This window comes from Ornithodoros turicata, chromosome 6, assembly GCF_037126465.1.
Source record: "Ornithodoros turicata isolate Travis chromosome 6, ASM3712646v1, whole genome shotgun sequence".
NCBI lineage: Eukaryota > Metazoa > Arthropoda > Arachnida > Ixodida > Argasidae > Ornithodoros > Ornithodoros turicata.
In genome coordinates, this window is record NC_088206.1 from 14,890,955 (window position 1) to 14,896,749 (window position 5,795).

Genomic DNA, 5,795 nt, shown 5'->3' on the forward strand with positions numbered 1-5,795 from the left:
TTCAGTTTGAAGTCGAAAAGTAGGTGTGGAAGAAGGGGGGCAAAGGAAGAAGGAAACGGGAAAAAACCGTAAGGGCCGTAAGGGCACGTTGTCCTGGAGTACCGTCAGGATTGCCGCACGAACAGCCGGGAAGCGTCGTCCCACAACGGTTCGGACAGCCCCTGAACCGTTCCTGGCCTGAAACCGTTCAGGGGCTGTCCATTCCTCCCACACTGGAGATCAGGATTTTCCTATCAGTGTTCGGAGCTCGGAGGAAAGGGAGCTTCAGTCCTGTACTCCTTTCAGGCGATGGCACCATCCGCCTGACCTTCTAGGCCCCAGGCCCTCGAGAATAATTCTGGCACCTCCGGGGGCACGTGGAGGTGATATCCTCCGGAGTGGGCAGGAGGAAGGCAAGCCCGGATTGCTCCCTCGCGTCCTGCTCTGAGGCCTCGGGCAATATGGGGACGGCCTGCAGGACCTTGCTGCCCGCCCCTGCTGGCGCCTGGACGTATTTGGAGTCGGCCAAAGAGGCTGGTTCATCTTGCTTTGCTGCTCCTCCTTGGCTTGGTTCTGGAGCCCCTGCTCCTTATGAATTCCGTCAAAGACGACATTCTGGCACTGGGCCAGATTGTCCTGGAGGAGGGTGGCAATGCCAGTCAGCTCCTGCTGGACATTAGCCATGCTCTCCTCCATCGCATCGAATCTGTGCTGAGTATTGTGATATAGTAGAGTAAAGGGGAATAAAGTTTTACCCCAAATATGTATTGATGCCTGCAAGGAGAAGTATTGGGATTCCCTGCATAGTGGAAGATAAGGAGTTTAGGGCCGAAACAGAGAAGAAAGCAGCCCTAGAGGGAGCAAGGCACCGTGAACAGCATCGTGAACATCGTGTGATGCATCCTGCACGCAACAAAGAAATAATTTACGATTGGGTTCACTCTGAAAAGAAACAGCCCAACGTGCCCTGTTGAGAAGTTCAGTTGTGCAGGGTTGGGGGGGGGGGGAGTTCAGTGTGGCGCGGTACACAGTAGAGCGGCCCCATCTATCATGCTGACTGAAAAGGAAGTGGTATTCCTTAGGTCGCGCTACGCCCATGACTGGAAAAAGTGCTTCTCAAGTTGGAAGTTAGCGCTTACCCTCGTCACTTCGTCGTCCTTCTCTTTTCTTCGGCACTGCTGTGTTACATCATGATGCACCAACACAAGCCAATCCTCGCAGCTCCAGAATACATTGCTGGCCTGCCACCTAAGAAGTTCTGGGTTGTCTTCACTGACAGCAGGGCGTCCCTCGTTCTTTTGCTGTCTTCCCGCCCCATTGTCGCTTCTTCCTTCTGTTCCCTTCTACCCCTTACTGTCTCTGTCTGCCGTCTGTCTATCCGCCGCTGGTGTGCTGCTCGTGCCCAAGCGTTCAGAGCTGAGGCAGCCTCCTACAACAGTCACCTGCAGTCAATCGACCCCTCGGTGGACTTCTTTATTGGGTGTCGCTTCTTCACTGCCTCCGTCTGGACGTCGCCCTCATAACGCCGCTTCTATTCAAAATGGGTCAGTCCAGTACCCCCTCTGCATTAACTGTGGCGTGGTGGCTAATATTCCCCACTGCATCCTACACTGCCGGCAACACCTTCTACACCGTGACGCCCTCTGTCGTCGTGTATCCCAATTTGGCTACAACACTCTAACATTCATGACTTGACAACCCGAGACAAGGTAGAGGACGATAACAGACAACACAACACGGCCTCAAACTGTAACATTGGCTGCATTACTGGGTCCCGTTCCTCAGAGGATCCAGTGGGCCATCACTAGTAGCCGGGCTGCTTGTATTGGCCGACCTTTCCTCAAGCTCCTAAACAAGCAAACAAACCACTGCGCTCACCCGCTTTCTCCACGCTTTGCACCTTCGCAACTTGTGATCATGTGAGTGTGTGTGATTTTAAGTTTTTTCTTCTTTTCTTTCTTTTTATTATATTTTAATAGCAAGCCGACCTCTGTCTAGCTGACCTTTCCTTTTTTCTTTAATAGATCTTCCACCCTCTTGAAGTTATAGTTCGCATTGGATAGCTGGCGCCTCTCGCAAAGAAGCATCGTTCAGTATCATGTCGTCGATAAACACGAAATGGGGGGGGGGGGATATATTTATTAGACGAAAAGGGAAAAAAAAACGGGACGTCGGCTTGCTATTCCAGAAATAAGAAATAATAATAAATAAATAAAAAGAAAAGATAAGAATTAAAGAAAGAAAGAAATAGGAAGGAATAATAAATAAATAAATAAATAAAGGAAATTAAGAAATAAGAAATAAAGAAAAAGAAAAAACAAGTAGGAAAAAACGAAAAACTACCAGATGATGAAAGAAGGATGAGGTAGATTAAAGACAAAGATGACAAAAAAAAAAGATTACTAACAAACGGTGAAAGAATGATGAGATGAATCACAGAAGATGACTTTAAAAAGAAAGCATGAGGTTAATGCGTTGAAGGTGAGAGTGGGGCACAGAAGAAGAATGAGATTTCACGACTGAGTTCACAGGCTGTTCATCAGACCTGAGTCTCTCAAGAAAGTCAGAACTGCTTTGGTCACAGACTGCTGTGTGTGATCTCGTACTGGGCCGAGCAGAGTGGCCAGAGAAAAGTCCGTGCACCGCAGCTCGAGTAGGCGTCGTCTCAGCGTGGCTCGAGGGGTGTCGAATCTGTGACAGTCGAGGAGAAGGTGTGGCACATCAGCTTCAGCAGCGCAAGTGGGGCATTTGGGCGACTGGAGAAGACCCATTTTACAGAGAAGTAGAGGTGTCCTGGCGACATTAAGGTAGTCGGTGTAGAATGGACGCTTCTTGGCGCGAGCAGTGGTGTGTGGCAACGAAATCCATCGACGGGTCGATAGGCCGGAGGTGGTCGTTCAGTCGGACAGCGTCCTCTTGAAACTGCCGAGTGCCGTTATAACGGAGTCGCTGTGTCTGTAACCGACACGATGAGGCTGAAAGTGGTAGGAGACAGTTATTGGAGGTGCCGTCCCCATGTGCCCGACGTGCTAAGGCGTCTGCGCGGGTGTTTCCGTGCAGGCCGGTGTGACTGGGTACCCATTGGAAACACAGGCTATGACCAAAGGATAGAAGTCGGTTGTATATTGCGACTATCATGGTGTCTAGGCCGCCGATTGTTCTGGAGCAATAATTTGCTAGAACTTCTAGCGCCACCTTACTGTACGTGAACACAACCCAAGCGCCAGGCGGTGATACCGCTATGTGGTTCAACGCTGTCAGTATGGCGAAGAGCTCGGACGCTGTAGATGACGTTTCGTAGGGGAGCTTGTGCGCCACTTCAAGGTTTTCATTTGGCATATAAAAGGCTGCAGTAGATCCGCCTTGAGACACTGATCCGTCAGTGTACACAGGGAGTCGTTGAGAGTACGCTAAGTTAGGTGCTCTAGTGTAAGTTGGTGAGCAACAACGGGAGGTACACAGTTTTTCTTCAGAAGACCAGGAATGTGATCACATACAGAAGGCCTGCGAAGAGTCCACATCGGCGGGGCATAGGAAAGCACTGATGGCGTGGTGGGGAGGTGCACTTTCAGGCGGTCAACAGCAATACCAATGCTGGAGTCCGGACAGTCAATATCAATGAGCCGAAGATGATGGTAAGGATGCTGTGTGAGGTACCGCGCATATATCCGGAGAGTTTCCACGTCTCGTAGGACGCCTGCTGGAGTTTCGCGTGCCTCTGCCAGGACAGAATAGGTCTCTGTCGTTCTAGGAACTCCCAAACAGACACGGAGGCTTCGGGCCTGAATATTGAGAAGCTCACGCTCTCCGGATAAGCTGAGGCCGTGTAGAACAGGCAGGCTGTACCGCAATGTGCCCAGAATCAACGCTGTGTGCACGTGACGGAGGTCAGCGCATGAAGGGCCCCACGACGATCCAGCAATGCAACGTAAAGCATTTACAAAACCGCTGGTCTTGGTGGCTATTGTTTTCACGTGCCGGAACCACGTCATGCCTCTGTCTAATGTCACGCCAAGGTACTTGCAATGAGGCACAAAGTCCAGCGGTGTCCCACTGACGAACAATGGATACCTTTGGAATGAGCGTCGTGTGAAAGCCATGGCAACGGTCTTAGCAGGAGAGACCGATAAGCCTCGGTCGGCAAGGTATTCTACAATAGAATCCAAGGCGCATTGTAACCGGCGTTGGACGGTGTCTCGACGGGTGGCAGAGGTCCATATGCAGATGTCGTCTGCGTACAAAGTGATGCGGGTATGATCACGAAGCTGGGCGGGAAGCGAAGCCATTATAACATTAAAGAGGAGAGGGCTCAATACACTTCCCTGTGGGACACCACGACGGACTGGATGGAAAGCGGTGTCACCTTCCATTGTGCGCACGAAGATGCGTCGGTCAGCTAGAAAGTCCTGGATCCATGAGGCGGCGCAACCTCCTATTTCCGCCTCTTGTAGCGTCGCGACGATGGTGCTTCAGCCTTTGCTTGGCTTGGTGCCTGGCTTGAAATGGTTTCTGCCAAATGCCATCATTTTCATATGCTATTCGAAACCGCTTCAAAAGATGTGCTGTATAGTGCTAACGAAATTGTCTTTTGAACGGAAATAGGACCTCACGATTCCTGTGTGAAACCGAGAGAATCCTCGCTCACATGCCCTGTTCATCCCTTCTACAATGTCTTCTACAATGTCTTCTTCTCAGAAACCGTGCGTCCTTATCACGTTGCCTCCTCTGTCATATTGTCTGTGAAGTTGGGAATGCGGTGATGCTGGTGTAGATATGCAATCATCTCTCTTGTGAGCTGCGGCATGGAACTCATATTTTAGGATTTTGTGTGAGTGCCTCGTATCACTGTGTATTTTTGCATTAGTGTGTATCTGTTTGTCTTCATGTTCTAGTGATATTTATTCACTTGCACCTAGTGTACTAACACACTAATTGTTGGGGATGGGGAATGTACTTTTGTTTGTTTTTGGTTGTTTGTTTGTTTGTTGTTTTGTTTTGGGAGCAGCAGAACTAGTCCGAAGACAAGTTAAATTTCTCCCTGGTTTTCTTTTAAATAATCAATCAATCAATCTCTTAATGCGGAAGAAGGAAAACCGCCGAAGACAGCATTCCAGCTCGAGTCTAATGATATCGTGTACTCTTGGTATCGTTCATCAAGCACAATGTAGCTCGGAAAGCGAGGAAACTGTGGAATCCGCGTCAAGTACCGTCGGCAAACGAAAATAAGAAAACAGCAGTGAAGCTATTTACATTTCTTGAGACACAAGCTTCCCGGACTCAGGGCGAAAGCTTGTGCCTCAATAAATGTAGATAGCTTCAGTGGCGTATTCTTATTTTCGCAAGCACAATGTACTGAGAGTTGCACATAGGATGTAAGTACATAGGGGTGGCTGGCAGGTGCTTCATCTGTGGGTGCTTCATTTCATTAGTGGTCCGTCGTTAGTGGGAACAGAATTGCACTACAGTTTCGAAATCGACTGGAACGGGTGCGACCATCCCCTGTTTTCTACATTGATAAGGATGGCTAGTATAGTTTTGTACTATGGGCACGCCCTTTAATTTCAATAGCTCCGTTGTCCAGCTAGGTACACAGTATGCAACACGGAAGGCAATAGCGACTGATAACACAAAGACGAGAGCTCACCGAGTGAGCAATCCTCAGCCATAGCGTGAAATAACAGTAAAGATAAGCAATGATATCTGCGAATGCAAATTCCGCGCTCACGCTTTCGAAAGCGTTATCGGAAGAAAGAGAGAGAGAGAGAAAAAAAATAACGCCATGAATTGCCAAGAAGATATGGGTACGGTAACTTCCC